Source organism: Ctenocephalides felis, unplaced genomic scaffold, assembly GCF_003426905.1.
Source record: "Ctenocephalides felis isolate EL2017-DRISC unplaced genomic scaffold, ASM342690v1 CF-g0.4_SCAFFOLD_01886, whole genome shotgun sequence".
Lineage (NCBI taxonomy): Eukaryota > Metazoa > Arthropoda > Insecta > Siphonaptera > Pulicidae > Ctenocephalides > Ctenocephalides felis.
This window is the reverse complement of record NW_020538040.1, coordinates 10,003,668-10,017,597: the sequence shown is the minus strand read 5'-3', so window position 1 is coordinate 10,017,597 and position 13,930 is coordinate 10,003,668.

Genomic DNA, 13,930 nt, shown 5'->3' with positions numbered 1-13,930 from the left:
GCAAAAGTATTTTCCTTTCGTTGTAAGTTTTTTTCAGTTGTGAGCACTGTTGTTTAGTTTACGAGACCTGTACATATATAATTTTTAACTATACGTTATTTAATTGTTTTATAAAATGTATTGTTATTTTCATGTTAGATTTAACAGTTTTTTTGTATATTCTTTAAAAAAGCTTACACCTGGGTGGGGTCAAAAAGACAATTTAAACCTTTATTCTGATAAAAGTGTGAAAAATAATAAAAATAAACTAAAAAATCAAATTAAAGTAAGAAATGCAATTTTACAAGAAATGAGTTAGATAAATAGTTATTCCAACACTGCTGATAAATATTTCTGACAAAATACCAGATTAAGATTATATGTGCCCATGAAATTTATCTATTTTGCATGGATTGAACATTGTAGCTATTATTTTGTAAAATCCTTTTAAAATTAATAATAAGACATTGGATCTGTTTACCACCTGGTCGATCCATTTAACTGCCTTTGGTGTAAAATGGGACAATTGTCACATTTTAGAAACATAATAAAAAAATATTTTTTTATAATTAGAAATTAACAGGGAAATTTACTAAACATACGAAAGTTTTTTGTCTTATACGTGTTGTGTAGTTTATTTGGTTTAGACATTATAATTGCTCAAAGCAATTTGGACCTTCGTGCCCTAACAAATATTAGAACAATATTTTGAAAAAAAATTAAAAGTGAATCAGTCTTTTGTTGTTTTAAATTACATTTTTTAAAATAATGTATTTTTTAAATTTGCTAAATAAAATAAATATGTCTTTTTTGGTGGTCTATGGATTTTGATGTGATGATTATAATTTGACATTTTGAATGATTGTGTTATATTATTTTATATATGAAAATATTATATACAAAATATGAAATTTTTTCTTATAGCAAAATGAGTATCGAGTTTAAAAAAAATTTATTATTCTGGGTTTCAATTTTTTTAAGAAGTAGTTAAAATTAAAAAGCTGTTTGTTATCTTGAATATAGAAGATCCATTGATTTTTGATCAAGATTTTGATAAAAAATTAAAAAAAATACGGAATATTAAAAATTATTTCATATGCTATAAATTTTTCATTGTTGATTTTATTCATAAAACATTTTGTTATATATAAATTGTCACTATTTTAATCAACAAATTTGTAACGTTATATAAATTGTTCATATATAATTCAATAACGATATCTATGGTTATAAATAAAAATGTTTATAATTAATAAATTAAATAATATAATATTATATAAAAAATTATACAACGAATGATTAAAAATTAATATATAAATATTTTACTTATGAGTTATATTATTATAAATATAAATTATTAGGATATACATAAATTTAAAATTTACAAACGGTTTTATGAAAAAACATTAGTGTCATCAGTGTAGTCTATTTTCAAACCAGACTCTATGAATTAAAATCAATTCTTATTCAAAAGAATTTATATCTCATTACATAATATGTAATTATTATGTAATTTTTCTCAATAATGCGATTTTATATTTCATCGGTCATTCGATAACGATCTAATATATTCTATTTTTAAAATATTGTTGATTGATTCATTGTACTTTTTTTTAAAATTATGTAACAAAACTTCTTTTGTACTAATATAGAACTTTATATTATTAGTTGGCATATCCATGGATCAGTAGCAAGATCTTTAGTCTTGCAAAAACAAGTTTCTAGGTGAGACATTTTATCAAGCAGTAGTGATATTTGTTTTTATTTTGTAAATACATAAATTTATATTATTATTTGGCTTATGCGTGGATCAGCAGTGAGCGATTTAGCCTTGCGACAACACGTTTCCCAGTTAAATATTTTTATCAAGCAGTATTGATATTTGTTTTCACTTATAAAAACAGAGTTTTTTTACAAACAAAGGTTTGACGACGTTGGAAAATCAAATTAAAACTATATATATAGTCAGTATTACAAAAATTCCGCTAATAAAAATATATCAAATATAGATAGCACAACCGTTGAGTTGCTTTCTAAAAAGCGATGTGGTTAAAAAGATTATACATCCTAAGAGCTCACAGATCTTTTAAGTTGTAATTGCTGTTTGCAAAAAAAGAAAAATAGTAAACTCAGCAAGAAATGAATATAAATAAAAACATTGGAAAATATATTTCTGTGGTATATTATATCATGATGCAGTTGCTATAAAATAAGGACATTTATGTGTTTATTTATTAATACACCACACACTACAAATCTAACAGTACTTCAATTAGATTGACAAATAGTTATGTAGTAATAAATTATAATTTTACAATTACCTTATAATGACGGCGATGAATAATTGAAGTTATATGCATTGATTAATATGTGTAAGGATATCAACTTTTAATAGTGGTATTTATTAGGAGAGCAAAATAAAAAAAACAGTCTGTCTTACTACGGGATTCCCTAGTGTATAAGTTATATGTGTATATGAGTTATGTATTAATATATACATTTATATATATATATATATATATATATATATATATATATATATATATATATATATATAATATGCGGCGTGCTAGAGGGTCCGAAATCGATCTCAGACCAGAGATACTGCACCGGGCGCACGCGCATTGCTTTTTAGGTCATGTGTACGTCCCTGTGTAAATGTATAGGCGTCTCCACCGTATTTTGTTTATATATATATATATATATATATATATATATATAAATTTGTATGATTTGATTCCAATGAGATTGCTAATGATGCAGAGACAATCTACGTCAAAACGTTAAGTTTTCGAAGCAAGAAGTGTTATTTTCCGATGTGATCTTTATAGGCTATATACAAGTCTATCAAGATATTTGATGTATATATATATATATATATATATATATATATATATATATATATATATTGAGTTCTCGGTATGAACTGCTGAATGATGACAGATATTAGGTATCGAAATGTGCTTAATGATTTTTTGTTGTTAATTGTTTAATTCGACAAATAATTTGCTTATTTTTTATCTGTATATGTATGTACACATATATATGAACATATTTCACATACAATATATTTTTTTTTTAATAAAAACGTATAATAAAAAAATTAACTGTATGAATAACACCTGTATAAAGTATATTGTTAAAAAATTTAATAATTTAAAAACACTTGTTTCATAATTATTTTGATTATGAATATATGTATATATAGTAATAATTATACCTGGTAATAATATACATATGTTGCCTTTTTTCAAAAAATGCACTAAATTGGCAAGTATCATCAAAAGTTGGCTTATTCAATCAGAAATTCAAATTGTTAAAATAATTGAAAAATTTCGAGAAAAAAATAAGAACCTCAAAATAACACGATAACGGCAAACACATTTCGCTTACATTCAGCTCAAATGTTTGCACATTGACTTTGCACAAATCATTTAGCATTTGAACTGATTGTAAGATGCTCTAGCAACAATTCATGTCATTTTTAGGTTTTTATTTTTTCACTCGAAATTATTCAATACATAATAAAATTATCAGGTATTTTACTCTTTTACAATCATCATTTACAACTTGTGAAACTTGACAACGTATTTTAGTACTTTTTTTAAAAGGAAAACCACTCAGAGTTGACCGATTTTAAAAATTTTAAATTCATAATTTAACAAAAAGTCTTAATTCTTGAAAACTTGGAGCAATTGTGGTATTTTTTTACTATGGCTTTAGAAATGTTATTTACGGTTACAGCTTCAAAGTTTTATCGTACAAAATTAATAAAAGTTAACCACAATAGGCGAAAAATAGTCATAATTTACCAAAGCTCTAGGTTGCACTTAAAAGCTTATAATTTCCAAACAACGCGAGATAGTTTTCTTTTCAAATCTCCTTTCAATACATTTAAGGTCATTACTATTACCCCGTTATATATATATATATATTTATACATATATACATACATATATATATATATATATATATATATATATATATATATATATATATATATGGGGTATATTTGTATGGGTAAAAAAAAGTCGCTGAGGCGCATATGATTTTCGGATACTAGGGATCAAAATAAGATACTTCGCTGAAGAAACTATACCTCAAAAAGGAATTCTGATGTCCCGTGCAATGATCCAAAAATAAGTATTGAAATTTGAAAAATTTCATTTTGACCCATTTAGAGAGCCCCAATAGCGTCCAAATGTATGACCGACCCCCACTAACTTTGGACAGCCGACTCGCATGGACAGAATCGTAAGTTTGATTTTCGCTCTACGTAACCTGACATCGTGCAGTAGCGATGTTCATTTTCACTTGAACACATAGATCAAAAATATGTTTCCAATTTAAAATAGCCCAATTCGGGGACTGCGGTGTGCAACGGCAATAGAAAATCTTTCAAACTATTCTTCCCGAGTTGGAGTTCAAATCAGCTCATGGACCTGCCCTAGGGTACTGTACTATCTATTTATTATATATATCTCAAATATAATCTGAAGTGAAAACCGCCAACACTACTAAACACGGTATTCGTATACACTCATCTATTATATAAAGTTTTCATATAAAAGAGTAGTTGACCGTTGGGTTACTTTTTGAGAAAAATACTAAGTTAGGATACAAGGTAGCACAGTTTATAGAGCACATAGTTTTGTTTAAGAAAATCAAATTGAATAAAATAATTGTTACATAAATAGTTGTAAAATAAAATTACCTATTTTTGAAGTTAGAAAAGAAAAACTAACTAAATATAAAAAATATAATATCGATTACCAATAGTTAGTGTTATTATTATTTGTGTATCACAAATTTAACGATAGAATAGAATTATGTAAAATAATCAAGGAATTTATTGTATTATGTTAAACATTCATAATAACCTTAATATTACCTAATAATTTAGAATAAACAAATATTATTTTCCTTACTATTTGTTTATAAGATCTACAATACATGAAAATATTTTACAATATTATATAGATATTTAAACTCAAAATTATACTCGAAATAAAGAATTGATGAACATATAAAAAAAATTCTATAATTTTTTATATAAAGTTGAAAAATATTACAAGAATTATTATTAAATTAAGAAACGATTAAATTTACCAAAAACAGTTCAAAGTTGCTAATTTTTAATTTTTTATAAGTTAAAAAAAATCGTATATTTAAATTATATATTTAACAGTCGAAAATTCGTGTATGGAAAAGAAAACCCGCATGCCTATAAGGTAAACTTTTCCCAGCTTTCCCGCAGTGACTTCAAATACAACATAAAGGTCCATCTAACGGCAAAAATTTCTAGTCGGAATGTGAAAAGCAGTTTTCCACAAAAGGAAAATTTCCACAATGGTTCTATCATCTGATGAAAATGTGGTTTGAATTTACCATAAATCATTTTGGTTCTTATCCAGGATATAAACGTGGTTTGAATATGATGTAAATTATTTTAGTTCTTGTCTTATATTTTAGTCTGAGAATTCAATATTATGTTAGCTTAGATATATACCATAGATGTCACTGCAGTCAAATCGTTAATTGAAACATGTAATTATTATTATATTTTATAGATATTTGTGTTGATTTTAAGCGGATTAAGCTTATAATGAATATATTATAAAACTTATCCTATATCAATTTACGTAACATTTGTACATTTACATTAATTATAAAAATATGGTTATCGTTTCATGTTATTATTATAAATTGATGTTAATATCGTTATTTGTATCATGCTTTATTTCCTTGAGTACACAAAAAAATCTTTTTATGAATTAGTTACAAATCCGAAATAGATTTTTTTTATAAATGCGTAAATATTGACACACTATAAATATCTCTATAAATACGAATTTTATTGAAGTTTTTTGCGCTTACATTTACATTTTTGTATTTAATTTTTTATAAATGTGTAAATATTGATACTCTATAAATATCTTCTTATTTTTTTATTGATATTTCATAAATTTTTTCTTGTTTAATCTTTTATATAGACTCTCATTTTTATACAAAAAATATTCTGGTAAATTTTTGTGGATTTATTAAATACAATGAAAATATTACTCATCAAAATCTCTTACTATTTTTTTTCTTGTTACTGATAGATATGATTATTCTTCTAATTATTATACAAAATAATTGGGTTAAATTATCTCAAAAATATTTTTTTATCTTTATAGTTTTTATATGATTTTTAGATATTTTATCACATTTGATCATAATAATGATAAAATTAAGAAATATTTCAAGAATTTAACTCAAGAAATTCTTCTGAATTTTCTAACGAATTTCGTAATATATTAGCTTCTTATTTAGGTATTGGTTTGATAAAAAGACAGAAAAGTTACTTGATTTTATAAACTAAAAATACTTCGAACTAGGTGTATGTTGCATTTCTCTTTAAAGCTTGGACTTTTTGATTTGCAATATCAATTATATATTTGAGCAATTTTTTTAAATTGTAACATTATTAAATTGAATTTTCCAATTAAGTGAATATTGTTTATTAAAATTATTAAATTTGTAAACAAACATTGAAATAATGAAAACGAAGAAATGGCCTTGCTGATGCAATCTAAAAACATGGATAAGTACTGCAAAATATGGGATATAAATAGCTCCGATAGATATTGTGAAAAGATAAACTATGTTGGGAAAAGAGCCTTTATTTTGTTTTAATAAATTAAAAGCCTGGGTACAGGGCATGAATGCATTTAAACAGAGGTTTAAAATGCAAACAAATATGGTGAATTAAATGTGGGGACCTGCCTTTTGGAAGCACATCAATAATAATTTTAACTACTTTTGTTGCTTGTAGTATAATTACTGCAATAAGCTTTTATATGACAAGATTCACCTGTACCAAAATATTATATTTATATTGAAAGTGTAATATATAGACATATAGTAATTTTGGTTTTGTAAAAAAATATTTAATTATTACTTATAAAACGTAAAGTACCAGCATTTTGCTTCAATGCAACACTACTGTTTTTTTTTCAATTCTAGCATAATCTATCTTCACTGAAGGTAAACGTATGTACCGATTGTGCCACACAACAGACCAATGTTATGGCTTGGCTATGTTATGTAGAACTTTCCATACAAATTTGTTCTAAATATTGTCAAAAGCCATGTGACTTTTTTCTCAGGTTGTCAGATAGAAAACCTAACCTAGAAACCGCACAAATGTCAAAAAACGATCTTAGATAACAGGGTCTTCCTGGCCCAGCTTCATAACATACGAGTGACGTTGTAGTTTATGTGTAAAACCCCTGAATGCACAGCAAATAGATGACATTCTGACAGTATTCAGTATGATTCAATAGCATAATGTATGTAAGTTGGAGCGTAACATAGCCTTGCCATAACAATTGTCTGTTATGCGGCAGAATTAGTTCATTAACCTACATCTTCTAATTAGCACCAAAATATAACTTCTTTCGATAGTTATTTTGGTCTAGTATAAAAAAATATCTATTAAATTTTGCCTTACAGAACTTAAAGTATCAGCAATTTGTCACAATGCACAACTACTATGTTTTCTTGAACTTGCACCTAATGTACCCTGGAGATAAAGGTATTTCTGTCCTGCCTTTATTCTATAGTCCAAATAAGTTTCAAATCTAGTATTTTCTTGAAACTAGACCTAATCTACTCATTACTAAAGGTGTTTCTGCCCTGCTTCTAGCCTATTGGTAAATATAATTTTCACACCTAGTACTTTCTTGAATCTAGATATAATCTACTGATTATGAAAGGTGTTTCTGCCCTGCTTCCTGCCTATAGTCCATATGCGTTAACGCATTGACTGAATTTTGCAGACTATTTAGCAGTTTCTGCTCTTGGATCATTGCCAAAAAGTAGACGCCTTGTGACGTCATGCCCTCTATGCGGCACATACGTACACATTTTCAGTACACGGACACATTTCTATATATTAGCTTTGGCCACGGGGTCGAATTTCGACCATAAGGTGGAGGTCACAGGAATAATACATTTTTTTCATCCATACACAAACATACATGTATAGAAATATAAATGTTCATATTTTACTCACTACTCAACTAATTAGCTTTACTTCATCTTTAATGATTTAATGATTTATAATTTGCTCAAAATTTTTCATGAATATAATTATAAAGTATTTTACTATTTTACAATTCTGATTAAATGCGCATAACTTGTGCAGAAACTTGCCAACAGGCTTTGGTACATTTTTTTAGAAAGGCCTCTTAAATTCGATTTAAGGTCACAGAAATAATACATAATTTCACACATACGAACACACATTTAGAGAAATATAAATGTTTATATTTTACTCACTTCATAATTAATTAGGTTTACTCTTATCTTAATGACTCGATAGTTACTTAAATAGAAATTTATTTTTTTCTCGAAATTTGTCAATAATTAGTTATTAGTATTTCAAAATTTTACAATCCTGCGCCAACTTTGATGAAACTTGCCAACAGACTTTGGTACATTTTTCTTAAATCAAGAAGCTTCTCAAAGTCGACCGATTTTGAAAAATTTAAAATTTATACTTCAACAAACAAACAAGTCTTAATTTTAAAAAACTTGGGGCAATTGTGTCATTAAATTTCACTATGATCCTTGAAAATTCACCCAGTTATTTACGGTTACGGTTCAAAACAATAACAAAGTTAATTAACTGCTATAACCGAAAAATGACCACAATTTCTCTAAAGCTCTAGGTAGCACTTAAAGCTCATAATTTTCAAATAATGTAGATATTTTTTTTACCAATTTTTTTCAGGATAGTGAAGGTAACACTGTTTGGGCTAGACGTTTAGGTCTCGATATATATAATGCTTATTTGCAGCTACATAGTCCATATAAAATGCAATAAATAATTAGCAATTTATTATGTACGTTTTGACACATTCTAAAAAATAATGTACAAAAATTATAAAAATTTGAAGAAAATTAGAAGATATAACAAATACAATAAATATATCAATATATGCCAAGCTAGGAAAACATACTCGTTCAAAACGTAAAAAATTAGAATTTACATTTGAATATATAAGTCTAGGATTTATCAACCGAAGACATAATTTAATAGAATATTAATTATTCAAGAAACGAAGATAGACATATGATGATTTTGAGTTTCGATTTTAGATCTAAAAAGCTTCAATTTTCATTAAGGAAAAAAATGTTATTTGCAAGTAGACCTATACACTACTAATAATGCTGAATTTTTCTTAAAATTATCTTTTTTAAAAACAGAAGAATATTCTTTATATAAAGTAAAATAATTATTCAAAATTTAAAAACTAAATGAAAAACATAAATACCACTATTATATAAATAATAATTATGGATTTTTCATAAGTATATACTTTGAATAATACTTCCAATTCATATTAGAATAGGTATGTTAATATAAGAAATATTTCAAATAAAATATAAGAATAAATATATATATATATATATATATATATATATATATATATAACATGTTCTCATACTTTTAATGACAAACTTCGTTAACAAAGTCTTCTGTAACATCATTAATAAAACAGGCACAGTCTATGTTTAAATTCATGTTTTTCCAATAACTATTTCTTGCTAAGAGTTCATCATTATAAGTTTTTGAAACAATTATTATTTTATAAAATGTCTACCAGAAGATATAAAAAACTCACAAAAATACTTTTTTATATTGTAGTAAATTTCTTATACGATTTTGTTATACGAAAATATGTTTGATACTAATAGGGTATTCTAGGGTAGAGTACTTTATTTTTTGCCTTTTTTAGTCATTTTAAGATAATTTGTGCATAAGATTATCCACAATTTAGAATAGTTTTATGGTCTTTCAACCAGTTTTGATATTTTTTTAGTGAATTTGAGGTAGATTCATATAAATAAAAAATAAACAGTAAAATAATCAATTTTAACACTTTTTAACTTCCCGAAGAAGAAGTTTATGTTTTTATCAAAAAATTCAAATTGCTAATTTTATGTTTTCTCGACATTTCAAGCCATTCTGAATCGAATGAGACCAAATCTAGAGAAAGAATGTAAGAGTGTGTATGTGAACAGATTTTTTTTAGTTTAGTATCTTAATACTGTACGATATTGTTGCAGAAGTCCACTAAAATATTTTATAATTGTTCAATAATAACTGTAAAGTGCTGTATATCAATTTTATCTCTAAAACAGTTTTTTCTGATACTTTGTATATTTAAAAAAAATCTCATATTTTAAGAAACATCAGTATGTTCAGAAAAATAAGTAGTCACTTAAGGCAATTTAGTTTTAGTTTTATGCGAAACATTATTACCAATCATTTTCAAAACATAGTAATCATTTTTAACTCATGTTTATTGCTGATTTCCAAGTAACATTAGCAAAATCAAATATTTTCGTGTGATTAAAATTTGTCAGTCAGTATTATCATCAATAATATTCTTTTAGTTTGTATATCAATTTCATTTCATTTTATATTATAGTATAAAACTTATTTCAATTAATACAAATCGTTACTGACTATATTTGAACGCACTCGATATTGAATATAAATATGAAACATTCACACAATTTCAATATTTAATCAAACAATATTAATATAAATTTTAATAATTTATTTGGATCGATTTTTAATTTCAGATATTTATCTCATAGCTGCAATTTTGAAAATTTTAATGTGGCTAATGTTTTGGAATATAGGTGAGTGATATACTTTGTTTTTACATATTTTAGTTTTTTCTAAAATTAAAAATTCTTGAAAATTATTAGCCCTAAATAAACGATAACAATTACTGATAAATAATAATTCTTGACCTTTTGACACTTAACGTTTCGATTATATTTCGAATATAATACAAAATCTTATTATGTATTAATAAGAAAAATAGACTCATTTGATAAAACAAAATATAAAAAATTTAAATTTGCAAAATCAAATACACAATGCAAAATTAAAAATCAAAATAAAATTTTAAATGAAACTGAACAGATGATCAATCACATATTGATTCATTTTACGATGCAAATTATTATGGACACAAATTGTTATTGTGAAATATGTAATTGATCACGTATATTCTGGTATGTGAAAATTATTTTGTTGTAATTTTCAATTTTGTATCACACTTTAAATATATCTATATATATATATATATATATATATATATATATATATATATATAGAGAGAGAGAGAGAGAGAGAGTTATTTCCTACATATACAACTATACTATTCGTGATACATTGATTTGTTATTTTTTATCAAATCACACTATGGATGTTTTGGGCATTTTACTGGGAACAAAATGCTATACTAAAATAAATTTTTACATGAAAATTACAATCAATCAGTAAAATATAAATACAAATTACAAGAGGGAGGTAAATACTAAAAAAATCAATATGATTTTTAAAATTACAAATACTATTTAAAAATGCAATAAAAATCCGTCTTTTTAAATTAGTTTTTTTATCAGAATTACTGATTAAGAATTTTATATTTGATTAAATGTTGTATTTTATACTTATATTTTTGGATCTATCGGTTTTGTCAGCTTTCAAACATATTATAAAATTTTGTTCAATTATCTTCATAATTTTTTAAAAATAATTAACTTTTAGGTATTCCAGGTAGTTCAGAAGTCATTTTCATAATTTATTTTGCTTAAATTTAATATAAAAGTTCAAAATTACGAATGTGAGAGGCTATTTTAACCCGCCTTTTTCATATAAGCATTTTTGTTGCACATGACATTTTGTTATATTTGATGGGTAGTTATAATTTTATTATCAATTTTTGAAAACTTGGGACAATCCGGGACAAAAAATCTAAATCCGATAAAACAATTGCTTTTAAAGAAAACCGGGACACAAGGTGGAAGTCTCGAACTTTCGCAGCCAAACCAAGACGTATGGTCACCTTAGTATAGGATATTATGATACGTTTAGAATATTATGATTCTAAAACTTTCTTGTCCCAGAAGGTACTTACATTCTATACGAGTTTTTGGTTTCGTTAACAAGATTGTTTTTATTACCAATTTCCATCTGTAATTTGCAAGCATATTTTTAAGTACTGCAAATATGTTTGCAGATTACTAGATTAGAAAGAAAATGTTTTTGCAAATTAATGCTGGATTCTATGAAAAAACACAATAAAAAAGAAACAGCATTGCAGTAAAAAAGACCACAAAACGACAGAAATTATAAGATTTTAATTATAACGTCTTTTTTTTACAGGGTGCGCCGTCAATATGTGGTCAATTGAACTTCAATCAATTAAAACATTGAATAACTTTGACAAATTTCAACCGATTGCGTGCAGTAGTAGCTGTTAGTAAACCTATCTAGAAAAAATGTAAGGCTTTAAATTCGATAATAAAAAAAGTTTATCAAAATGCATTGAAAATTGTTCAGGTTATTTAATTTGCCAATTTCATTGACCACATATAAATTGCGTACCCTGTACTTTTCTCCGTTTTTTTTTCAGTTTGCGCCCAATTTTGACATCACATTCGTGTTCAGGGGCAAAAAATACATAGAAACACATTTATCACACACCTTCGATACAGACAACTTTTGTAAACCTGTGCAATAATTACAACAACTTATGGATTACCAAATTGTGATTGTTTTTTTTTTTAAATCAACATATCTTGTGCAATTATAATTATTTTATAATAAATTTTTCATCATTTTTTTTATAAACTTACGCATCAGGCGTGTCCGCCCTGCTGTAGTCCTCTCGTCCGCGATGACGACGTGGATGCCTTGAATCATCACCGAATCCATAAAGAACTGCTGCCATTTTTTTGATAAAAAATCACTTCATTTCTTAAAATTACACTTTACAGAACTACAAACATATAGTTGAAACCACAATTTCTACAACCCTTAAAATTACTCCTGTCTACAATTCGCTTTTACCCCATTTTTTTGGTTATCATAATACACAGACCAGAAGTAAGGGAAACATGGCTAAATATAATTGATCAATGTTTGTGTTTTTAGAGATTTTTGGTTCGTCATATAGTAGGAAATATTTTGTTATTAAATATTTTTAGATCAAGTAATTCAAGTCGTTAAGGTTTTGATCTTCGTATTTATTTTTACAAATAGCCTGAGAGTTCACAAATTTCTAACTCTGTCTTCCAATTTTCTTAGTCAGATATGTTTTATTCTGCATTCTCCAGTCAGATTTATTTACTCAAATTTATCAATATGTTAAAGACGTCTCAGTCTCTAAATTCTTAATGTTTTTTTACAATTTATTTATAGTCGATATGTATCATCCTAATTTTTTTTAGATATGTCCAAAACTTCTTGGTGGCAGGTACGTCAAAGACTTACTTTATGATAGAGACACCTTAGATTCTTGCTTTTTGTGATGTTGTAATGTCATGGACTTGTCATTTCCTAGGTTTTATTTATATTTTCAAATATCAGAGTTTTGTCATTGTTAATGTCAGAGACAGTTACTTCAAGACAGACAACTCAGTTTGTCATTTTTGTGAATATTTTCATATGTCAAAGACTTATCAGTCTTGTTCAGATATGTTTTAGTTTCTCATTATTTGTTTTGTCAGATATGTCAGAAAATTTACACTTTCTGATTAATTTTATCCTTGACTAATGACTTCTTATGTTTATTAACAACTCTATATCAAAAACAACTTAGCAACTTGCTTCTTTTGATATTTCCAGATATGTCAGAAACTTCTTGTTTTATTTGTGCTATTTATATTTTTCAATATCCATTCATAATTTTTTAATATTTTAATTTTTTATTTGGTTTTCCAACTCCTTGATTTAATCATCATCAGATTTGCCAGAGGTGATTCAGTTCTTCCATATTTATAATTATTTTCATATGTCAAAGGCTACTTTTTTGCATTTTCTGGTCAAGTAATTTTAATGGATTTTAATAGATCATGTCATATATTCTTTATTTAT